General features: G+C 52.3%; 1 protein-coding gene across 1 annotated transcript in view; it reads right to left on the bottom strand.

Annotated features, from left to right (window-relative positions):
• Window positions 1-25,868, bottom strand: part of LOC126209831 (uncharacterized) — a 66,120-nt gene that overhangs the window by 29,517 nt on the left and 10,735 nt on the right. Inside the window, exon 2 of the mRNA XM_049938962.1 lies at window positions 738-926. The gene's annotated coding sequence lies outside the window, so the exon portion shown is untranslated. The remainder of the gene's footprint in view (window positions 1-737; window positions 927-25,868) is intronic.

The raw sequence follows: 25,868 nt of genomic DNA, 5'->3' as shown, positions 1-25,868 counted from the left end.
AATTAACTGTGAACATTTTAATTTAAAAGAGTGACTTTATGAACATTGAAAGAAGTGTTTTGCCAAAATAATATTACGACGCACGAAAGCAAGATAGCGTTATAGATTATCTCTCTATTTCAGTCGTGCCGTAGTGAACGATTCTACCTAGCAACGTAACAACAACTACTGATACTGAACCGCAAATGAATTTTTCCTCGCTTCAGTGGTATGAAACAATGCTGATGAATGATTCACTCAATACTGCAATAACAAACTAACCGGGCGTAAGAATTCATAAAACCATAACAGACAATTGAAATCAGGAATTCACACCATTGAGAAGCCTGTGCGGTCTCGCAAATGGACTTTCGTACATTATGTGAGAAAAAATTTTCTTTAGAGATTTTCAGATGCTGTTCCATGTTATCCGTCGGGGACAACCATCACTGTGCGTCGTGTCTCCATTCCACCGACCGAGCTGTAGCAGTAGCAGCTCAACATCAACAGTGACATCAAAAAGGGGAACGGGGATGTCACAGTACTTTACTGGTCACTAACTATGCATTTTCCTTCCGTTCTTGTAACAACACACTGTAGTGTCATTAATACAAATGTTAATAGTTCAATGTCCCAAATTAAAAATGATTTTTTAAAATTATTTTGTTTCATTACAAGCTGCAGGACCAAATGAATGTGTGCATTTCTGAAACATAAGATTTATGAAATAATTTTAACAAGTATGTGATACTACTTACCTTTCCCCCTTCCTGGCACTGAATTAAACAATGCTCTACAGCAACATAAGCTAAATGAATTCTAATTTCACAATGAAGTCCACTACCAATTAGGCAAACTTCAGTAACCGGGGAAACGTGATCCTTCCTTCCCTGATCCTTTGATTACATTCACATATCCAGTAGTTGCAGCCATTGTTTACATAACACCTGTTAAAAATGAAGACAAATCACTATTTGCGGCATACATAACTATACAATACTAAATATCATATTGAATATCAACAATGAAGGAAGACAGATTACTACATACGGTCAATGGGACACGTCAACTTGCAGACAGGCATGATTAACACACACTCGCATATAGATTTCACACACATGCACGCACACACTCTACTGCCAACTCCAACATCTCAGGCTGGAATGCTACAACTCATGGGACGCAAACAGCAATTTGGAGGGGATGGGGAAGGGGCAGGGATAGTAGTGTATGGGTGGGGAGAGAGACTAACAATGTCTGGTGGTGTGTTTAGGGACTAGATAGCTAACAGGCCCAGTGTCAGGAAGTTGTGTGGCACAGAGGTGGGGGAAGTAAGGAACAGAACAGGAGAGAAGTGCAGAAAGAAAGGCAGATGCATTAGCAGCGGGCTGCAAATAAACAGGGTGGGAGATGATAATGGAGAGGAGATGACACCTCAGAGGGGGTGGGGACAGTATGTTACCACAGGGTGGTTGGTTGGTTTAAAAGAGGGGGCAAGGGACCAAACTGCTTGGTCCTCAGTCCCTTGTTCCAAAAAAAACAATTCCACAAGGGGGAGAATAAAGCAAACTAGACATACAACAAAAACCAGAAAGAAACAAAAAACCACAAGAATGAAGGAAAGGTAAGAAACACTAAAAGGAACAAAAGGGTTCAAGAAAACATTAGAGAGACGCAAGAAACAGAAGAGAGTAAAACATGAAAGCAGATTACAGTGGCTGGCCTACCACGAGAATAAAAAGGAGAAGCCAGCCACATTGCAACCAAAAAAAAAAGAAGCCAGCCACACTGCAACCAAAAAAAAAAGAAGCCAGCCACACTGCAACCAAAAAAAAAAAGAAGCCAGCCACACTGCAACCAAAAAAAAAGAAGCCAGCCACACTGCAACCAAAAAAAAAAAGAAGCCAGCCACACTGCAACCAAAAAAATAAGAAGCCAGCCACACTGCAACCAAAAAAATAAGAAGCCAGCCACACTGCAACAAAAAGGCCAGCCACACTGCTAACAAAAAAAAAAGCCAGCCACACTGCAACAAAAAAAAAAGAAGCCAGCCACACTGCAACAAAAAAAAAAAAAAAAAAAAAAAAGAAGCCAGCCACACTGCAACCAAAAAAAAAAAGAAGCCAGCCACACTGCAACCAAAAAAAAAGAAGCCAGCCACACTGCAACCAAAAAAAAAAAAGAAGCCAGCCACACTGCAACCAAAAAAATAAGAAGCCAGCCACACTGCAACCAAAAAAATAAGAAGCCAGCCACACTGCAACAAAAAGGCCAGCCACATTGCTAACAAAAAAAAAAGCCAGCCACACTGCAACAAAAAAAAAAGAAGCCAGCCACACTGCAACAAAAAAAAAAAAAAAAGAAGCCAGCCACACTGCAACCAAAAAAAAAGAAGCCAGCCACACTGCAACCAAAAAAAAAGAAGCCAGCCACACTGCAACCAAAAAAAAAAGAAGCCAGCCACACTGCAACCAAAAAAAAAAAGAAGCCAGCCACACTGCAACCAAAAAAAAAGAAGCCAGCCACACTGCAACCAAAAAAAAAAGAAGCCAGCCACACTGCAACCAAAAAAAAAAAAAGAAGCCAGCCACACTGCAACCAAAAAAAAAGAAGCCAGCCACACTGCAACCAAAAAAAAGAAGCCAGCCACACTGCAACAAAAAAAAAAAGAAGCCAGCCACACTGCAACCAAAAAAAAAGAAGCCAGCCACACTGCAACCAAAAAAAAAAAGAAGCCAGCAACACTGCAACCAAAAAAAAAAGAAGCCAGCCACACTGCAACCAAAAAAAAAGAAGCCAGCCACACTGCAACCAAAAAAAAAGAAGCCAGCCACACTGCAACCAAAAAAAAAGAAGCCAGCCACACTGCAACCAAAAAAAAAGAAGCCAGCCACACTGCAACCAAAAAAAAAAGAAGCCAGCCACACTGCAACCAAAAAAAAAAAAACAAGCCAGTCACACTGCAACCAAAAAAAAAGAAGCCAGCCACACTGCAACCAAAAAAAAAAGAAGCCAGCCACACTGCAACCAAAAAAATAAGAAGCCAGCCACACTGCAACCAAAAAAAAAAGGAAGCCAGCCACACTGCAACCAAAAAAAAAAAGAAGCCAGCCACACTGCAACCAAAAAAAAAAAAGAAGCCAGCCACACTGCAACAAAAAGGCCAGCCACACTGCAACAAAAAAAAAAAGAAGCCAGCCACACTGCAACAAAAAAAAGAAGCCAGCCACACTGCAACAAAAAAAAGAAGCCAGCCACACTGCAACACATTAAACCCTCCACCCTAAAAGCGCTAGGGTGGAGGACACTGAGGGACAAAGGACATGCGTGAAAACGCAGATCAAATGATAGAACCCACCTTCACAAATAAAACATAAAAACTAAAGCTGCTCTTGGGGCACTGTCGCCCAACACCGAAGGTAGGACACCGAGGTGGGTCCTCGCGACGGAGAAGGTAACCATGTGTTAGCCACATATGGCCAATATGGATCCGGCAGAGGACAACTGATTCCCAGCGAGATTCCCACATGGAATACATCCACACATTCGTAGTCTTCTTAATGACACGCAGTTAGTCGTGCGTACTGTTATGCCATTCTGTCTCCCAAAACCGAAAAACCCTACGGCTTACGACATAATGCAGATCAGGTTCAGAGAAACCAATCTCTGTAAGCGGTTTCCATGTACCCTTTTTGGCCAGCCTATCTGCAAAGTTCGTTGCCTGGGATTCTGACTTGATCTGGGGTCCAGACAAACACCACTGAACGACGGGGCCGTTCCAGGGCATAGATAGACTTGTATGGTCGTTACCAAAGGATGACGAATAGCTAGGTCGACAGCTTCTAGGCTACTCAAGGCGTCAGTACACAGAAGAAACGACTTCCCAGGGCATGAACGGATGTGCTCAAAAGCACGATATATAAGCACCAGCTCTGCAGTGAAAACACTGCAGCCACCGAACAAGGAATGCAGTTCAGTATGTCCTTCATGGACATACGAGAAGCCAATGTCACCATCAGCCATCGAGCAGTCAGTGTAAACCACTTCATGGCCTTGGTACATGTAAAAAATTGACAGGAAGTGGCAGCAGAGAAACATGGGGTTAATTGAGTGCTTAGGGCCATGTGATAGGTCCAGGTGAAGACGCAGCCTGGGTGTACACCATGGAGGTGTACGTGAATGGACCTAAAGTATAGGTGGTAAATGCAAGGACTCTAGTTCGGATAAAAGGTATCAGACACACATTGCAATTGTAAGCCCTGACCTGGGCTGCTAACGCGGGAGATGAACCACCATAGGTGAGAAAAGGAGATGGTAATTGGTTGGTTTGGGGGATTAAAGGGACCAGACTGCGATGGTCATCGGTCCCTTTTTCCAAAAAAATTAAAACCACCCAAAGAGAATAAAAACGAACAGCAGGAAAGACGTCAGACAACACAGGACAAGAAATACTCCTACAGAGATCAGACAAAACAAATTAAAATCACACAGAGTGTGACGGTGGTTGGCCGACCATAGAGATAAAAAGGAAAAGCCAACCACCGAGAACACAAAAACTCAGCGTAAAATCTTAGGCCAATGGCCAGAATCAACACAAAAGAACAGAACAAACACTCAGAGTAAACGATAAAAACCCCCTGCCCGAATAAAACGTAAAACTAAGCCAGCCATAACAGGGTCATCAGATAAAAGGGCAGGGAGCGTATCAGGCAGCGCAAATGTCTGCCAGACCACAGCTAAAAGGGGACAGGCCAACAAAATGTGGGCCACTGTCAAAGCCGCCCCGCAGCGACATAGAGGAGGGTCCTCCCGGCGCAGTAAATAACCGTGTGTCAGCCGGGAGTGGCCAATGCGGAGCCGACAAAGGACGAGTGAGTCCCTGCGGTTGGCTCGCATGGATGACCGCCACACAGTCATCGACTCCTTAATGGCACGGAGTTTATTAGGCGTGATCCGATCGCGCCATTCAGCATCCCAAAGCGCAAAAACTTTTCGGCGGAGGACTGCCCGCAAATCAGTCTCTGGGAGGCCAACATCCAGAGATGGTTTACTCGTGGCCTCTTTCGCCAGGCGGTCAACATGTTCATTGCCCGGGATACCAACATGAACGGGGGTCCACACAAAGACCACAGAGCGGCCGCAACGGGCAAGAGTATGCAGGGACTCATGGATAGCCAGCACCAGACGAGAACGAGGGAAACACTGGTCGAGAGCTCGTAAACTGCTCAGGGAATCGCTACAGATAACTAAGGACTCCCCTGAGCAGGAGCGGATATACTCTAGGGCACGAAAGATGGCGACCAGCTCAGCAGTGTAAACGCTGCAGCCATCCTGCAAGGAACGTTGTTCGGAATGTTCCCCTAGAGTAAGCGCATACCCGACACGACCAGCAACCATCGAACCGTCAGTGTAAACAATGCCAGAGCCCTGATACATGGCCAGGATGTAATAAAAGCGACGGCGGAAGGCCTCTGGAGGGACTGAGTCCTTCGGGCCCTGTACCAAGTCGAGCCGGAGGCAAGGGCGAGGAACACACCATGGGGGTGTGTGCAAAGTGGCCCGGAAAGGAGGTGGAACAGTGAAAACCCGAAGCCCGGAGAGAAGCTCTTTGACGCAGACGGCGATTGTACAACCAGACCGGGGCCGACGTTCTGGCAGATGGACGACCGATCGCGGGAACAGGAGATGATAGTTTGGATGCCCAGGCAAGCTTAAAACATGGGCAGCATAAGCGGCCAGCAAACGTTGGCGCCGTAACCGCAGGGGAGGGACACCTGCCTCCACTAGTATGCTGTCCACAGGGCTGGTGCGGAAAGCACCAGTGGCAAGCCGCATGCCACTGTGTAGGATTGGGTCCAGTACCCGCAGTGCAGATAGGGATGCTGAGCCATAAGCCAGGCTCCCATAATCCAGACGAGACTGAATTAACGCCTGGTAGAGCCGTATCGGGGTAGATCGGTCGGCGCCCCAGCGGGTGTGGCTCAAGCATCTCAGGGCATTTAGATGCCGCCAACACGCCTGTTTAAGCTGCCGAATCTGAGGCAGCCAAGTCAGCCGGGCATCAAAAACTACACCCAAAAACCTGTGGGTCTCCACCACAGCAAGGAGTTCATCGGCAAGATAAAGCCGCGGATCAGGATGGACTGTTCGGCGCCGGCAGAAATGCATAACGCGGGTCTTGGCAGCCGAAAACTGAAAATCATGCTCTACAGCCCAAGTCTGTGCCTTGCGGATAGCGCCCCGTAGCTGACGTTCAACAGCTGCAATGCCAGTAAGAGCAGAAGTCGTCAGCATACAGGGAAGCGGATACAGAATTTCCCCACACCCGCAGCGAGCCCATTAATGGCTATTAAAAACAGGCAGACACTTAAAACAGAACCCTGTGGCACACCGTTCTCCTGGATGTGGGAGGAACTATACGAGGCCGCGACTTGCACGCGGAAGGTACGATACGACAGAAAATTGCGGATAAAAATCGGCAGAGGACCCCGAAGATGCCATCCATGAAGCGTAGAAAGGATGTGATGACGCCATGTCGTATCGTACGCCTTCCGCATGTCGAAAAAGACAGCGACCAGGTGCTGACGGCGGGCAAAGGCAGTACTGATGGCCGACTCCAGGCTCACCAGATTGTCGGTGGCGGAGCGGCCTTTACAGAACCCACCCTGAGACGAAGCCAGAAGGCCCCGAGACTCCAGACTCACCATCCGTTCAAGCAACTTGCTAAGAACATTGGTGAGGCTAATGGGACGGTAGCTGTCCACCCCCAGAGGGTTCTTTCCAGGTTTCAAAACGGGGATGACAATGCCTTCCCGCCATTGCGACGGAAACTCCCCCTCGTCCCAAAGACGGTTGTAAAGATTGAGGAGGCACCGCTAGCAGTCCACTGAAAGGTGTTTCAGCATCTGACAGTGGATGCCATCTGGCCTAGGAGCGGTATCAGGGCAAGCGGCTAGGGCACTGCGAAATTCCCACTCACTGAATGGAGCATTGTAATATTCTGGGTGGTGGGTGCGAAACTAAAGGCTCCGACGTTCCATCCGCTCTTTAATGGAGCGGAAGGCCAGTGGGTAATTGGAAGAAGCGGAACTAAGAGCAAAATGCTCTGCCAAGCTGTTGGCAATTTCGCCGGAGTCTGTACAAACTGCTCCATTCAGTGAGAGCGCAGGGCCGCTGACAGGGGTCCGATAGCCATAGAGGCGTCGGATCTTGGCCCAGACCTGCGATGGAGAGACATGGAGGCTAATGGTGGACACATACCGCTCCCAGCACTCCTGCTTGCTTTGGCGGATAAGGCGGCGAGCCCGCGCAAGCAGCCGTTTGAAGGTGATGAGGTGTTCAATGCAGGGGTGTCACTTGTGACGCTGTAGCACCCGCCGGCGATCTTTGATCGCTGCAGCGATCTCAGGCGACCACCAAGGCACAGTCCGCCGCCGAGGGGACCCAGAGGAACGGGGAATGGCAGACTCGGCGGCAGTAACGATGCCGGTGGTGACCGATTGAACCACCGCATCAATGTCATCATTAGAGAGAGGCTCAATAGCGGCAGTGGAGGAGAACAAGTCCCAGTCAGCCTTATTCATAGCCCATCTGCTAGAGAGCCCAGAAGAGTGACGCTGTGGTAGTGACAGAAAGATAGGAAAGTGGTCACTACCGCACAGGTCGTCATGCACACTCCATTGGACAGACGGTAAGAGGCTAGGGCTACAGATTGAAAGGTCAATGGCGGAGTATGTGCCATGCGCCTCACTGAAGTGTGTGAAGGCACCATCATTTAAAATCGAGAGATCGAGCTGCGACAATAAATGCACAACGGTGGCGCCTCGACCTGTTGCCACTGACCCACCCCACAGAGGGTTATGGGCGTTGAAGTCGCCCAATAGCAAGAAAGGTGATGGCAATTGGGCTATCAGTGCAGCCAGGACATGCTGCGAGACATCACCATCCGGTGGAAGGTAAAGACTGCAAACGGTAACAGCCTGTGGCGTCCACACCCGAACAGCGACAGCCTCTAAAGGTGTTTGGAGAGGGACAGACTCGCTGTGCAGAGTGTGAAGGACATAGAGGCAGACACCACCAGACACCCTTTCATATGCTGCCCGGTTCTTATAATAACCCCGATAGCCACGGAGGGCGGGGGTTCGCATTGCTGGAAACCAAGTTTCCTGAAGAGCAATGCAGAAGAAAGGGTGGAGGCTGATAAGTTGGCGGAGCTCAGCTAGATGGTGGAAGAAACCGCTGCAGTTCCACTGAAGGATGGTATTGTCCATTGCGGAGAAAGGCGTGATTGGACTGGGAATGCAGATTACGCCGCTAGGTCACCTGCCGCCTCCGATGGACCACCCGTGCAAGTGCTATACATTGCGTCTGAGGGATCAGCGAGATCGAGGTCCTCAGCGGACCCAAGGATCTCCACCTCATCCTCAGACGCAGAGCTTTTACATAGCGGTGGAGTAGGTGCCACCGCAGGTGTCTTGGACTTACGGGTCTTCAAAGTCGTTTTCTCTCACTGTTCCTTTGGTTGCCGTTGGTGAGAGGGCTTATTGGAGTCAGTCTCTGGGACCAAAGAGGATCGCGAAGCCCGTCGACCAGCGACCTGTGGCTTCTTCAGCCACTAGTTGGGGTTTGATTGGGTTTAAGGGCGCTCAACTACTGACGTCATTAGCGCCCAGTCACAGTTGTTAGAGCACAAGGGATCTAGTAAAACTCAAGGGGGACACCAGAAAGACCTGACAAAGATGCAGATAAAATAAGTAAAAAGGTTAGATGTCTTTGGACAAGCCAGTCAAAGTTATAAAACGCAGAACACTAGCAGCTGCTCGAGCGTCATCAGCTAAAATATCCAGTAAGGTAGACGGCAGGGACAGGACAACACGAAATTGACTAAAACGGGGACACGACAATAAAACATGGCGCACTGTTAAGGCCTGTCCACAAGGGCACTGCGGGGCTGGGTCACCGGAGAGCAGATAGCGGTGGCTAAATCGGCAATGCCCAATCCGCAACCTGGTCAGAAGGACCTCCTCGCGCCGAGATCGTCGGGAGGATGTTGTCCAAGGAGTTGGGAGTGGTTTCACTGCCCGGAGCTTGTTTCCTTGGAGGGATGACCAAGCATCCCATCACAACGACACAAGCCTCCTACATACATCCCCCCGAACGTCCGATGACGGGACACAATGGGAGGCTGGTCGAGGCAGGAGGACTGCAGCCCTGGCTGCAGCATCCGCAGCCTCATTCCCAGGCACTCCTACATGTCCGGGGACCCACAGAAAGCTGACAGAACCACCATTATCAGCAAAAGAATGGAGGGACTGCTGTATCCGTTGAATCAAGGGATGGACCGGATAGGGAGCTCCAAGGCTCTGAAGAGCACTGAGTGAGTCAGAGCAGAGTACATACGATGAATGGCGGTGGCGGCGGGCATACTGAACGGCCTGATGGAGAGCAAAAAGCTCGGCCGCAAAGCTGGAACATTGGTCGAGGAGCCGGTATTTAAAGGTGGCGGCCCCGACGACAAAGGCACAGCCGACACCATCGTCAGTTTTGGAGCCATCGGTGTAAATAAAGGTGTGTCCGGCAAGTCGAGCACGAAGTTCGATAAACCGTGAGCAATACACTGCAGCCGGAGTACCCTCCTTCGGGAGTGAGCTGAGGTCGAGATAAATATGAACCGGAGCCTGGAGCCAAGGTGGTGTCGGGCTCTCACCCTCTCTGAAGGTGGTAGGGAGGGCAAAATCCAATTGTCGAAGCAAGCGATGCAAGCGGACTCCGGGGGGCAGCAGGGCAGACACATACAACCCGTACTGACGATCGAGAGAATCAGCGAAGAAGGACTTGTAAGAGGGGTGGTCGGGCATAGACAACAGCCGGCAGGCATACCGACAGAGCAGTACGTCGCGCCGGTAGGTCAATGGTAACTCGGCAGCTTCAGCATAAAGACTCTGGACAGGACTAGTGTAGAAGGCTCCTGTCGCAAGACGTATCCCCCGATGGTGGATGGAGTTGAGCCGGCGTAAGAGGGATGGCCGAGCGGACGAGTAGACGAAGCTCCCATAATCCAGCTTCGATCGGACTATGAACCGATACAAGCGAAGCAGGACAGTGCGATCCGCTCCCCAAGATGAACCGCTAAGAACTCTGAGGACATTAAGGGAACGTGTACAACGGGCCGCCAAATAAGTGACATGTGGAGACAAACACAGTTTCCTGTCCAACGTGAGCCCTAGAAACTTAGTTGTGTCCACGAATGGGAGAACAACGGGACCGAGATGTAAGGATGGCGGAAGGAACGCTTTATATCGCCAAAAGTTGATACAAACCGTCTTCTCTTCAGAGAACCGGAAGCCATTTGCCACGCTCCATGAGTAGAGGCTGTCGAGACAACGCTGAAGGCAGCGCTCCAGGAGGCATGTTCTCTGGGCACTGCAGTACATCGCGAAGTCATCGACAAAGAGAGAGCCTGAGACATTAGGTGGAATGCAATCCATAATTGGATTGATCACGATGGCAAAAAGGGCTACGCTCAAGACGGAGCCCTGAGGCACTCCGTTCTCCTGGAGGAAGACGTCGGACAATACGGAACCCACACGTACCCTAAACTTTCGATCCGTTAAAAAGGAATCAATAAAAAGGGGCAGGCGACCGCGTAGGCCCCACCTGTGCATAGTGCGGAGGATACCTCCCATCCAACAGGTATCATAAGCCTTTTCCAAGTCGAAGAACACGGCTACCGTTTGGCGCCTTCGCAAAAAGTTGTTCATGATGAATGTCGACAAGGTCACAAGGTGGTCAACAGCGGAGCGGCGGCGACGAAAGCCGCATTGGACATTAGTAAGTAGTCGTCGAGATTCCAGAATCAAGACTAACCGAGCATTAACCATGCGCTCCATCACCTTACAGACACAGCTTGTAAGAGAAATGGGGCGGTAACTAGAAGGAAGGTGTCTATCCTTCCCGGGTTTGGGTATAGGAACAACAACGGCGTCACGCCAACGCATGGGGACTTTACCTTCGGTCCAGACGCGATTGTAGGTACGAAGAAGGAAGCTTTTGCCCGCCGGAGAAAGGTGTGCCAGCATGTGAACGTGAATGGCATCTGGCCCCGGAGCAGAGGACCGGGACAGTGCAAGCGCACGTTCGAGTTCCCGCATAGTAAAGGGGGCATTATAAGTTTCCAGATTCAGCGAGTGGAAGGAAGGTCGCCGAGCCTCTTCTGCCTCTTTCCTGGGAAGGAAGGCAGGATGGTAATGGGCGGAGCTTGAAACCTCCGCGAAAAAGCGGCCAAAGGCGTTGGAGACAGCCACAGGATCAACAAGGACCTCATTACCTGATGTCAGGCCAGGTACCGAGGAGTGGGCCTTAACGCCCGACAGCCGGCGCAGGCTACCCCAAACGACGGAAGAGGGAGTAAAACTGTTAAAGGAGCTGGTGAAAGAGGCCCAACAAGCTTTTTTGCTGTCTTTAATGACCCGACGGCATTGCGCTCAGAGTCGTTTGTATTCTATACAATTCGCCAACGTAGGATGGCGGCGAAAGATGCGTAAAGCACGTCGTCGAGCGCGGACAGCGTCCCTACAAGCCTCGTTCCACCAGGGGACAGAAACGCGACGTGAAGAAGTTGTACGAGGAATGGAACGTTCGGCAGCATTGATGATAACGGCCGTGAGGTATTCGACCTGACTGTCACAACTAGGAAAATCGTGGTCCGGAAAGGTCGCCAGGGAGGAGTAAAGGCCCCAGTCAGCTTTCAGTATGTTCCAGCTCGAAGGACGTGGGGATGGGGTGTGGTGCAGGAGACGAACGACACAGGGGAATTGGTCGCTCGAATAGGTGTCAGAAAGGACATACCACTCGAACCGACGGGCAAGAGTGGTAGAACAGATGGAGAGGTCCAAATGGGAGTAGGTATGAGTAGAGTCAGAGAGGAAAGTCGGGGCACCGGTATAGAGGCAGACAAGATTGAGATGGTTGAAGACATCCGCCAAGAGTGAGCCTCCTTGACAGGATGCAGGAGAGCCCCAAAGGGGATGATGGGCATTGAAGTCGCCAAACAATAAGAACGGCGGGGGGAGCTGAACGATCAGGTGCATCATATCAGCCCGACTAACAACAGATGGCGGTGGAGTGTAGATGGTACAAACTGAAAAAGTAAAGGCAGAAAGAGTAATGCGGACAGCTATTGCTTGGAGTGAGGTGGTCAATGGGATAGGACGGTAATAGACATCGTCCCGAACGAGCAACATGACCCCACCATGAGCTGGGATACCGTCCACAGGGGTGAGGTCATACCGCTCCGAGGTATAGTGGGTGAAGGCAAGACGGTCAGTCGGGCGCAACTTGGTTTCCTGGAGACCAAGGACGAGCGGACAGTGCAGGCGGAGGAGCAGTTGTAATTCCTCCCGATTAGATCGAATACCTCTTATGTTCCAATGAAACAACGCCATCGCTAGTCAAAAAAAGGGAACGAGACGGGGGAAGACCAGGTCACCTCGACGGCCGCGGAAGGCCAGGTTTCGAGGGAACAACGCTACAACCGGCGGGAGGCGGATCCTGTTCCATCGAGTCGTCACCAGATGCGGCCACTGTCCCTGCTTGTGTAGGAGGGGCCGCATCATTTGCCGACGAAAGGCCGGCGGTGAGTCTGGCAGCAGAGCGTCCCGGCGAAACTGAGGACGGCCGGGAGCGGCGACTTACGGATGGAGCGTCAGACGAAACGTGCCGGGGTGGAGAGGGGGATAGCGATTTCTTCTTGGAGGCCTTCTTGGAAGGCCGAGGAGGCACAGGGATGGTGAGCTGGACCCAAAGAAGGTGCTCACGTGTGGGGTCCGTTTTGGAACGCTGGACCTCAGAAGCTGGGGTCCGGGACGTTTCCCCGATGGACGCCTGAGAAGAGGAACGCTTCTCAGGTGGCGTGGGGGGAGGAGGAGGAAGGGTGGCCCCTGGGGCAGAGGGGGTGGGGGCCACGGGGGAGGAGGATTTGGAAGGGAGGGATTTGGGAGGCGGAGGCGGAGCCCCCTGATGGGCGGAGGAGGCGTAGGGGGGACAGGATAGGGGTGAGGAGACCGCAGAAGGAGGGGACACAACTGAGGCGAACGAAGTAGTCAATGGCACGGGATGGAGGCGGTCATACTTCTTTTTGGCCTCAGTATAGGAGAGCCGATCCAAAGTTTTGATTTCTTGTATCTTCTTCTCCTTCTGATATGCGGGGCAGTCTGAGGATCTAGGCGAGTGGACACCAGGACAATTAATGCACCGAGGTGGTGGGGTGCATGTATGTTCCTCACGAAGAGGACGTCCACAATCGCCACAAAGGGGCTCAGCCTCACACCGTGACGACATGTGCCCAAAACGCAAACACCTAAAACATCGCATAGGAGGCGGGACGTAGGGTCGCACGTCACACCGGTAGCACATCACCTTTACCTTCTCTGGGAGAACGTCCCCCTCGAAGGCGAGGATAAAGGCCCCAGTGTCGATGCGACGGTCTTTGGGGCCGCGCTGGACTCGCCGGACAAAATGCACGCCACGGCGCTCCAGGTTGGCCCTGAGCTCTTCATCAGATTGTAGCAGGAGGTCACGATGAAAAATAACCCCCTGCGTCCTATTTAGTGCCAGATGTGGGACAATGGATACTGGGATGTCCCCTAGGCGGTCGCACGCCTGGAGCGCCGCCGACTGTGTGGCGGAGGTGGTCTTGATAAGAACGGACCCTGAACGCATCTTGCTGAGAGCCTCGACTTCCCCAAAGACGTCCTCAATGTGCTGAACAAAGAACATCGGCTTGGAGGTGGCGAATGTCCCCCCATCGGTTCGAGAACAGACCAAATAGCGGGGGAAGTACTTCGCCCCAAGCCGGCGGGCCTGTCCCTCCTCCCATGGAGTGGCCAAGGGGGAAAGGGCAGGAGAACCTGGACTTGAAACGGTACCTTTTCGTTTGAAAGACTCGGCCGCAGAGCGACCTGATACATGTTGACGTTTCATCTGCGAAACGTCCGCCCCGATACCACCCACTCCGACCAGGGGCTCTCCCCACGGGCGCCACCCAGCCGCAGCAAGGGCCACCTGACAGGATGACCATTGCCGGGAGTCCTGATGCCCCAAGGAGACGGGCATCTACTCCTTGGCCGACGTGGGGAGGGTGCAGCTCAGGTATCGGCAGTACGATCCCTGTGTTGTCAGGGGGCTACAACCTAGAGGGTACATGACGACCCCACCACAACGGGCTGGCTACCGTGCTGGATTTCTGGTGCCATGGAAAGTCCATCATGATCGCTGGTGCAGATGGAGATGCACTATGGGCGTAACTTGGACAACCCATCAGGCGTTTAGGCCCAATTGGAGGAATAGCGGGTATGGGTACAACGCCGGTTCAATACTGAGTGCCAAGGTCTGAGAGCACTTAGGAACAATGGTACACCACGTAAGGTGTCCTTCCCCAAAAGGCTCGTACTTCTGTAGAATTCTGAAAAATGTAGGTCAAACCCCAAGGGGGACCATCACATGGAAGGCCGAAACGGTTGAAACTCCTTTTAGTCGCCTCTTACGACAGGCAGGAATACCTCGGGCCTATTCTTACCCCGGACCCGCAGGGGGGCCACTGGTTGGTGTCTGCTGTGCCGCTGGTAGGAACCTGGGAAGGGAGTGACCCAAGGGATCCCTTCCGAGCGAGAGAAGCCGAAGAAGACTTACGCTTCTTCAGCTTAGAAGTGGGGACTGGTGTCCCCGATGGTTTAGGGGGTGCTGCTCCCAAAGTAGATGGTGTGGGAGCAACAGCGAGAGAAGGGGCCCCCATTGTCAAGGGGGCAGGTGAAGTCCTCTGACTCTGAGAGCTGACTGTATGTCTTGCAGCTGAAGGAGCTGGAGCAGGAGTGACAGTGGAGGCATAAGATGACATGCGCTCGGGATGTAGCCGTTCAAATTTCCGCTTAGCCTCAGTGTAAGTCAGTCGGTCCAGGGTCTTACATTCCATGATTTTGCGTTCTTTCTGTAAGATCCTGCAGTCCGGCGAGCAAGGGGAATGAGGCTCTCCACAGTTGACACAGACGGGAGGCGGAGCACATGGAGTATCGGGATGAGATGGGCGTCCACAATCTCGACATGTGAGGCTAGAAGTACAGCGAGAAGACATGTGAGCGAACTTCCAGCACTTAAAGCACCACATCGGGGGAGGGATATAGGGTTTGACGTCACACTGGTAGACCATCACCTTGACCTTCTCTGGTAAGGTATCACCTTCGAAGGCCAAGATGAAGGCACCGGTAGCTACCTGATTGTCCCTCGGACCCCGATGAACACGCCAGACGAAATGTACACCTTGTCACTCTAAGTTGGCGCGCAGCTCGTCATCTGACTGTAAAAGGAGATCGCGGTGAAAAATAATTCCCTGGACCATATTTAAGCTTTTATGGGGGGTGATAGTAACAGAAACATCCCCCAGCTTCGTACAAGCGAGCAAGGCTCGTGACTGGGCAGAGGATGCCGTTTTTATTAAGACTGACCCTGACCGCATCTTGGACAAGCCCTCCACCTCCCCAAACTTGTCCTCTAAATGTTCGACAAAGAACTGAGGCTTCACAGACACAAACGATTCCCCGTCAGCTCTGGTACAGGCGAGATACCGGGGGGAATATCTGTCGCTCTCATTCATAGCCTTTCGTTCCTCCCATGGTGTGGCGAGGGAGGGGAACGATTTGGAGTCATAAACGTTACCTTTAAAATGGGCCCTCGAATGCTTAGAGACTGCTGGTGGCTGGCCACCAGCAAGAGAAGATGTGCCTCGCTTCATTGCGTGTCATCCACCCTGATGCCACCTACTCTGACCAAGGGCCCTCCCCACAGGCGCCACCCAGCCACAGCAAAGGCCACCTGGCAGGATGGCCATTGCCGGGAGTCCCGATGCCCCAGGGAGATGGGCATCTACTCCTTGGCATACGTGGGGAGTTAATGGCGCAGGCATCAGTAGAGCGATCCCTGTGTTGTCAGGGGGCTACAACCAACAGGGTACATGGCGGCCCCACCACAACGGACTGGCTACCGTGCTGGATGTTAGGTGACATGTGGTCCATGGTCGCCGTCAGTGCAGAAAGTGGCCCTGCACATTGCTTGGCAGAAAGTGCACACAGGAGCGTATCCATGTTGAAGAGATGTAGAGCGGGCATGACTAACGCAATGACGAATATGCTGGTGAAAGTTCTCAACGCAAGATGGACACAATGCACCAAGTAAGGCGCCCTTCCCCAATCGGCTCGCTCTTCGGAAAAATTTTGAGATATGGAGGTCAAACCCGACAGGGGACCATCACATAAGGCCGAAACGTTTGAGACTCCTTTTAGTCGCCTTTTACGACAGGCAGGAATACCGCGGGCCTATTCTTACCCCCGAACCCGCAGGGGGGGGAGATGGTAATACGGATGTGCAGGAGAACTGCGAACGTGTGCAATGTAACTGGCGAGCAGTTGTGCACGTCTAACCTTAAACGAAGGAACCCCAGCCTCCAACAGGACGCTGGTCACCAGACTCGTTCTAAAAGTTCCCGTCGCTAGTCAAACGTCACAGTGGTGTGCTGGGTAGAGCAAACGCAATGTTGAGGGTGCCACCGAAAAATAACTGCACTCCCACATTCAAGACTGAATTGAACAAGGGCTCTGTAGAGCTGTAGCAGCGGAGAGCATCGAGGTGCTGCAGCACTTCGTTTATGCTGACGGAGAGGAAGGTAGGTCAATCGGGCTTCGAAAACCAGTCCTAAGAATCAATATGTCTGCACTACCATGACTGGATCATCATCAAGGTAAAGTTCTGGTTCCAAATGAACAGTACGATGCAGACAGAAGACCATGACAACTTCACAGCTGAAAGGTGGAAACCATGGACTAGAACCCATGACTGTGCCTTGTGGATGGCTCCCTGTAGGCACTGCTCAGCAACAACAGTACTGGAAGAGTGGTACGAAAGGCAGAAGTCATCCGCATACAGAGATGGGGACATCAACAGCCCTACAGCTGCTGCTAGACCGTTAATGGCCACTAAAAATATAGATACACTCTCAATACTGAACCCTGTGGAATCCCATTCTCATGAATATGGGGGAGGGGCACTATGGGAGGCACCAACTTGGACACAGAAAGAATGAAGCGAGAGGATGTTTTGGATATAAATCGAGAGCACACCCCAGAGACCCCACTCATACAATGTGGCAAGGATATGTCACCAGGTCATGTATTCTTTACGTAAGTTAAAAAAGACGGCAACCAGTTGTTGGCGCCTGGAAAAGACTTTTCAGATGGCAGACTTGAGGGACACAAGACTATCAGTGGTAGAGCGACCCTGGCAGAAGCTGCCTTGACATGGAACCAGTAGGCCACGTGACTACAGAACCCAAACCAACCGCCAACACACCATACGTTCCACCAGCTTATAGAGAACGTTGGTGAGGGTAACCAAATCAACTGGATTTTTATCAGGTTTTAACACCAGAGTGATGGTAGTCTCCCGCCATTGCAATACAAAGACGCCATTGCAAAAGATCCAGTTGAAGATGATGAGGAGGTATCGTTTGGAGTAAGACGAGAGATGTGTAATCATCTGACTGTGAAGCCGATCCGGCCCAGGAGCTGAGTCGGGGCAACGTGCAAGGGCGCTCAGGAGATCCCATTTTATAAATGGGGCATTATAGGGTTCACTGTGACGTGTAGTTAACGAGAAAAATTTGCAGACAGTTATTTCCTGCATCGTCTGTATCCTGACAGCCACAGCTTTGAGAGGAGTTTGAAGGGGCACAGGTTCACAACATACCGAGTTCAGGACATAAATAACTCAGCCTGACTATTATATTCACCACGGTTCTTGTAATTGCCGTAGCTCAGCCAGGTGGTGGAAAAAATGCCGCAATTCCACTGGGGGATGATGTGATCGTGAGACCGGGAAGGCATGAAACACTCAACGAGGTAGTCTATGCCTCAGGGTCATCTGCTGCCACCGACATTTTCTCAACAAGCTATAACCATTGTGTCTGAGGGTCCAGTGAGATCTAGGTCCTCAGCTAACACAAATCTCATCCTCAGAACTTTTAGGCAGCTGTGGTGTGGGTGCCACCGCGATTCCCGAGGTTTTGGGGGGGTCTTCTTTCTGGATTTCTCTCGCCGGTTCTTGGGTTTCTCTGGCTGGGAGGGTTTCACTGATTCAGTCTCTGGGGCTGAGGATGATTGTGAAGCCCTACGACCAGCTTCTTTTGGACACTTCAGCCACTGGCAGGTGTCATCTTTCCCACTAGCAGAAACCTGGGAAGGGAGTGACCCAAGGGGACCCTTCTTATCGAGAGGAGCCGAAGAAGACTTATGCATCACTGGCTGAGAAGTGGGGACTTGTGTCCCCGATGGTTGGGGGGACAGTGCTCCCAGGGTAGGTGGTGCGGGAGCAACAGTGAGGGATGTGCTCCCCCACCATCTAGGGGCAGGTGTAGTCTTCCGGCTCTGAGAGCCAACTGGAACTCTCAGAACTGATGGGGCTACAAATGTTCTTGTCACAGTGGCATAAGAGGTCATAGCCACAGGATCTAAGCGCTCAAATTTCCTCTTGGCCTCAGTGTAGGTCAGTCGGTCCAGGGTCTTTTATTCCACGACTTTCCTTTCTTGCTATAAAATCCTACAGTCTGGTGAGCTAGGGGAATGATGCTTTCCACAGTTGACACAAATGGAAGGCAGGGCACATTGAGTATTGTGATGGGATCAACGTCCACAATCTCAATATGTGATGCTGAAAGTACAGTGGAAAGACATACTGGAACTTCCAGCACTTAAGGCAGAGGATGCTGTTTTTATCAAGACTGACCCTGATTGCATTTTGGACAAGCCCTCCACCTCCCCAAACTTGTCCAAATATTGAGATAAAGGAGTCCCCATCAGCTACCGTACATACAAGGTACCGGAGTGAAGAATTTTCGCTGCCATCCTTAACCTGGGGCTCTTCCCATGGTGTGGCCAGGGAGGGGGACGATTTAGGATCATATTTCCTTGCATTTTACTGAGACTTTGAATGCTCAGAAATTGCTGGCGTTTGATCATCAGCAAGTGACTACGTTATACACTTCATCGCGCATCATCCGCCCTGATGACACCCACTCCGACCAGGGGCCCTTCCCATGGGCACCACCCAGCCGCAGCGAAGGCCACCTGGCAGGATGGCCATTGCTGGGAGACCCAATGCCTCTGGGCGACAGCCACCTACTCCTTGGCATATGCGGGAGTTAATGGCGCAGGCATAGCAGAGAAATCCCTGTGTGCCAGGGGGCTACAACCAAGAGGGTACATGGCGGCTCCCCCACAACAGACTGGCTACTGTGCTCGTCAGTGCAGGAAACGACACTGCATAGTGGGTGGAGGAAAACACACCCAGGAAGGTGTCCTCACTCAAGAGATGGAGGATGAGAGGGACTGCAATGCTATGACGAGAAAGTGGGCTAAAGATCTCAATGCACGATGGACACGATGCACCATGTAAGGGACCCTTCCCCAATCGGCTCACTCTTTGGGAAAATTTTGAAAAATGGAGGTCAAACCCTACAGGGGACCATCACAAAGGCCGAAAGGTGTGGGACTCGTTTTAGTCACCTCTTACGACAAGCAGGCATACCTCGGGCCTATTCTAACCCCCGCACCTGCAGGGGGCACCACAAGTTGAGAAAGAGAGAATTACAGGAGCGGAGAATCTATTTTAAGGATAATTCCCATCGGTGCAGTTCAGAAAAGCTGGTGGTGGAGGGAAGCATCAAGATGGCTCAGGTAGTGAAGCAGCCATCCAAATGAAGTGTGTTATGTTTTGCTGCATGTTGTGCCATAGGGTGGTGCACAGCTTCGCGGTGGCCTTTCATCCCGGCGGATAACTGGTTGGTGGCCACATGAATATAAAAAGCTGTGCAATGATTGCAGCAGAGCTGGTAAATCATATAGCTGCTTTCACAAGTGTCCCGGGCTCTGATGGGATATGATAAACCTATGACAAGACTGGAATAGAAGTGCTGGCTCGGTGAATGGGGCAGGTTTTTCATCTGGGTCTTCCACAAGACATGATCCTTGTGGCAAGGGGTTGGGATTGTGAGTGGCATAGGTGGTGGTGGTGGTGGTTGTTGGGATGTTTAAGGGGGACTAAACAGCGAAGGTCATCAGTCCCCCATTCCAAAAACAGGCAAGACGAAAATTTGCGGAGCAGGTAAAACCCCAGGGGGGAAGGAGACTCTCCCCCCCCCCCCAGGCACTGAAAGAACACAAATGCGGCAACAAACACTACAGACAAGAAGAGTACAGATGAACACCAGACAGAAAGAAACAGAAGAAAAGAAGATGGCCGGAGACTGGTTGACTGACCACGAGAACAAAAAATAGGGAAAGAGTCAACCATCCGACTACACACCAAAACAGCAACCAAATTTGAGAGACTCTAGGACAAAAGACACAGAAAGGGAAAGGTGCAGAACCTCCCTAAATGGAACCGTAAAGAGGACTACCATGGATAAAATATAAAACTTCGTCAGCCATGGAGGCATCGGCGCATAAAACCAAAGGTAAAGTGCCCGGGAGATTAAAAGACTGCCGGAAGGTGCGCAGTCGGGGACACTCCAACAAAATGTGGGCGACCGTCAGCCGGGACCCACACCGACACGGGGGGATCCTCCTGACGCAAAAGATGGCCGTGCGTCAGGTAGGTATGGCCGATGCGGAGCCGACACAGGACGACGGAGTCCCTGCGAGAAGCCCGCAGGGAGGACCACCACACATCGGTCGTCTCCTTAACAGCCCGCAGTTTATTCGGGGATGTCAGGCCACGCCACTCATCGTTCCACAGTCCAAGCACCTTACAGCGCAACACCAACTGCAGATCACGAGCCGGGAGGCCGATCTTCAAACCTGGGGCGTCGATCGCCCCTTTGGCCAGCCTGTCGACACGTTCCCCGGGATGCCAACATGACCTGGCATCCAAACAAAGACCACCGAACGACCAGAGCGGGTAATGGCAGAAACAGACTCCTGAATAAATGAAACCAGAGGAGAAGAGGTATAGCAGCGGTCAATAGCCTGGAGGCTGCTCAGGGAGTCACTGCAGATGACGATGGACGTACCTGAGCAGGAACGCATATGCTCAAGAGCGCGCAATATGGCCACCAGCTCTGCAGTAAAAATACTGCAGCCAGCCGGCAAGGAGCGCTGCTCAACATGGGCAGCGTGAGCAAAAGCGTAGGCAGTGCGACCATCAACCAGGGAACCATCAGTGTAGACAGTCTCACAGCCCGGAAATGAGGCGAGATGCGCAAGAAAACGGCGACGGAGGGCCACAGGCGGAACCGAGTCCTTGGGTCCCCGTGCCAAGTCCAGACAGACAGACGGCCGGGGCAAACACCAGGGAGGCGTAGGTGCACGGACCCGGAAGGGAGGCAGAAGAGGGAATGACCCCAGTTGCGACAGCAGGGACTGGACGTGGACAGCAATGGAAAGCCCAGACCTAGGTCGCCGTTCGGGCAGAGGAAGGACCATGGCAGGGAAAAGCAGGCGACGATTGGGATGGCCCAGCCTACAATGCACGTGGACAGCATAGTCGGCGAGCAGTCGAAGGCGGCGAATCCACAGCGGGGAACCCCAGCCTTCACCAGTAGACTATCCATGGGGCTCGTACGGAAAGCGCCAGTTGCAAGCCGAACCCCACAGTGGTGTATGTGGTCCAGCAACGTCAACACTGAGGGCGATGCAGACCCATAGGCCAGGCTCCCATAATCAAGCCTGGACTGCACAAGGGCTCTGTACAATCGCAACAGCGTGCAGCGATCTGCACCCCAAGACGTGTGGCTCAGGCAGCGGAGGGCGTTGAGGTGCCACCAGCACTTTTGCTTCAGCTGAGTAATATGAGGAACCCATGTGAGCTGGGCATCAAAGACGAGTCCTAAGAAGCGGCTAGTGTCCACCACTTCAAGTAGGTGGCCGTCGAGGTAAAGTTCAGGATGAGGGTGGACCATCCGACGCCTGCAGAAGTGCATAACTCAAGTCTTGGCTGCAGAGAACTGAAAACCATGAGTCAGAGCCCATGATGCTGCCTTGCGAACGGCTACTTGCAGCCTGCGTTCGGCTACTCCCGCAGTCGTGGAGCTAAATGAGATGCAGAAGTCGTCGGCATACAAAGAAGGAGACACTGACGAGCCCACGGCTGCAGCCAGACCATTAATGGCCACCAGAAATAAGGAGACGCTCAACACCGAGCCCTGCGGGACCCCTTTTTCCTGTATATAAGAGGAACTAGAGGCGGCACCGACTTGCACCCGGAACGAGCGGCGCAATAAAAAGGTTTGAAGAAAAGCCAGGAGCTGACCACGAAGACCCCACACATGCAACGTAGCAAGGATGTGATGCCTCCATGTGGTGTCATATGCCTTCCGCAGATCAAAAAATACAGCAACGAGATACTGACGTCGGGCAAAGGTCGTACGGATAGCAGATTCCAGCCGCACCAAATTGTCCGCAGCAGACCGGCCCCGACGGAAGCCACCCTGGGATGGAGCGAGGAGACCGCGCGACTCAAGGACCCAACACAAACGCCGACCCACCATACGTTCGAGCAATTTGCACAAAACGTTGGTGAGGGTAATGGGACGATAGCTGTCCACTGCCAGTGGGTCCGCACTGGGTTTCAAGATGGGGACAATAACACCCTCTCGCCAGTGCGACGGGAACACGCCCTCGCTCCAAATGCAGTTAAAGATGGTGAGGATGTGTCTCTGGCAGTCCCTGGACAGATGCTTCAGCATTTGCACGTGGATCCAGTCTGGTCCTGTTGCTGTATCAGGGCAATCGGCGAGGGCAGCGAGGAATTCCCTCTCGCTGAAAGGAGCATTGCATTTTTCAGAACGACGTGTGTGGAATGATAATGGCGTCTGCTCGGCCCGCTCCTTGAGAGAGCGAAAGGCGGGGGGATAAGTTGCAGTCGCAGAGCTCATAGCAAAGTGCGCGGCAAGGCGGTCAGCAATGGCGGCCGCGTCCGTGCAGACAGCGCTGGCCAGCGAGATCCCAGGGACACCCATAGGGGTCTGGTATCCATAAATCCGCCGGATCCGGGACCACACGAGCGAGGGGGAGACAAGGGAGCCCAAGGATGAGACATACCTCTCCCAGCACTCCTGCTTACGCCGTGCAATAAGACGACGGGCCAAGGCACGGAGCCTCTTAAAGGCGATGAGGGTCTCCAAAGACGGGTGCCGCCTATGACGCTGGAGAGCCCGCCTACGGTCGCGAATAGCCTCAGCAATCTCCGGCGACCACCACGGTACAGCCTTCCTCCGAGGGAGTCCAGAAGAGCGAGGGATGGCAGCCGCGGCCGCAGAAATGATTGACGTGGTCAAGACACGGACCACCTCGTCAATGTCAACCTGTGGGGGAGACGCAATGGTGGCAGCAGAAGTAAAAGCCGGCCAGTCAGCCCTGTTGAGAGCCCAGCGGGGCAGGTGCCCAGAAGAATCACAATGGGGCAGTGACAAATAGATGGGAAAATGGTCACTACCACACAAGTCATCATGGACTCTCCAGTGGACCGATGGTACAAGCCCTGGGCTGCACAACGACAGATCTATGGCCGAGAATGTGCCATGCGCCACACTGAAATGGTTGGCGGTGCCATTGTTTAAGAGGCAGAGGTCGAGTTGGGAGATGAGATTCTCGACCTCTCTACCTCTGCCAGTAACCTTCGTTCCACCCCACAGGGGATTGTGGGAGTTAAAATCCCCCAGGAGAAGAAAAGGCGTGGGGAGTTGGGCGACAAGTGCAGCCAGTTCGGTCAGGGAGACTGTACCACCTGGAGGGAGATAGACACTGCAGACGATTATGTCCTGGGTAGTCCCTACGCGGACAGCCACAGCTTCCAATGATGTTTAAAGGGGCACAGGGGCACTATATACAGAGGTAAGGACACACACGCAGGCTCCACACTAGTGTAAGTGCTATGGTTGCAGTAATAACCCCTGTATCCACGAAGGACAGGGGTCCGCATTGCCGGGAACCAGGTTTCCTGGAGGGCAATGCAGAAAGCAGGTGTCATACTTAGAAGCTGTCGTAGCTCAGGGAGATGGCTAAAATAACCGCCACAATTCCACTGGAAGATTGTACAAAGCGTGTCCTGTAGGGGCATTAAGGCACGGAAAAAGCGAATTACTTCACAGAATCACATGCTGCCACCGACAGTGACTGACGCCGCAACTGCCATCGATTCCGAGACGGTGAGATCGAGGTCATCAGGGGATGCAAAGAGCTCGACCTCATCCTCAGAGGCTGAGCTGACAGGAAGCGGTGGCGCGGGAACCACTGGGTCCTTATGCTTCTTGGAGAGCTTCCTCTTCTCTCTCTTGTCTTTGGGAGGAGGGTTTGCATGCTGGGAGGGCTTTCCTGACATTATCAGGAACAGAGGAAGAGCGTGAAGCCCTTTGACCAGCAGCTGGTGGCTTCTTCAGCCACTGGCTGGTGTCTTGTGAGACACTGGGGAAGTCCTTCGAAGGGACTCCCCCAAGAAGGGATCCCTTCCGAACAAGTGAGGCCGGAGGAGGCTGTTGCGTCTCCGGCTGAGCAGCTGGAAGAGGCTGTTGCCTCTCCGGCTGAGAGGTGGGGATGGATGTCCCCAGCTGGTCGGGGTCCACTGCTCCCAAACCGGGTGTTTTGGGAGCAGTGGAAGAGAGTGTGGCCCCTACCAGCAGTGGGGCAGGCGTAACTGGACCGTTGTGTGGGCCAACTGAGAAGAGAGTCTTTGCAGGAACTGGTGGCGGCAGAGTTGCAGCAGCATAACTCTGCAACAGATGTGGGGTGGAGCCGTTCTAAATTCTTCCTTGCCTCTTGGTCCTTGTCCAAAATGCAATCAGGGTCAGTCTTGATAAAAACAGCATCCTCTGCCTTAAGTGCTGGAAGTTCCAGTATGTCTTTCCACTGTACTTTCAGCATCACATATTGAGATTGTGGACGTTGATCCCATCACAATACTCAATGTGCCCTGCCTTCCATTTGTGTCAACTGTGGAAAGCATCATTCCCCTTGCTCACCAGACTGTAGGATTTTATAGCAAGAAAGGAAAGTCGTGGAATAAAAGACCCTGGACCGACTGACCTACACTGAGGCCAAGAGGAAATTTGAGCGCTTAGATCCTGTGGCTATGACCTCTTATGCCACTGCGACAAGAACATTTGTAGCCCCATCAGTTCTTCCGCTCTCTTTGGTAGACTGCACAGTCTGGCGAGCAGGGAGAATGATGCTCCCACAGTTAATGCAGGTGGGAGGCGGAGCACATGAAGCATTAGGATGTGAAAGTCGGCCACAATCTCGACACGTGGGGCTGGCAGTGCATCTAGAGGACATATGTCCGAACTTCCAGCATTGGAAGCATCGCATAGGTGGCGGGACATAGGGCTTGACATCGCACCGGTAGATCATGACCTTGACCTTCTCAGGCAAGCAGTCACCCTCAAAGGCCAGGATGAAGGCACCGGTAGCGACCCTATTATCCTTGGGTCCCCTAAAGACACGACGGACAAAGTGCACACCTCGTCGTGCCAGGTTCTCCCATAGCTCGTCTTCAGACTGTAGCAGAAGATCTTTATGAAAGATAATCCCCTGGACCAAATTTAAGGACTTATGGGGAGTGACGTTAACGGGGATGTCACCGAGCTTCTCACAGGCGAGTAACGCCCGCGACTGTGCAGATGCAACTGCTTGTATCAAAATAGCCCAGCTCCTCATTTTGGAAAGAGATGCCACTTTCCCAAACCTATCTTCAAGATGGTGAACAAAGAAGAGAGGCTTAGTCCCCAAAATCTAATTCCCATCGGTTCTGCTGCACACAAGGTATCGCGGTGAATACGGCTCCTGTCTGTCCGCAGC

Source organism: Schistocerca nitens, chromosome 10 (assembly GCF_023898315.1).
Source record: "Schistocerca nitens isolate TAMUIC-IGC-003100 chromosome 10, iqSchNite1.1, whole genome shotgun sequence".
Taxonomy (NCBI): Eukaryota; Metazoa; Arthropoda; class Insecta; order Orthoptera; family Acrididae; genus Schistocerca; species Schistocerca nitens.
Note: the sequence above shows the minus strand (reverse complement) of the source record. Positions and strands in the feature narration are given on the sequence as shown.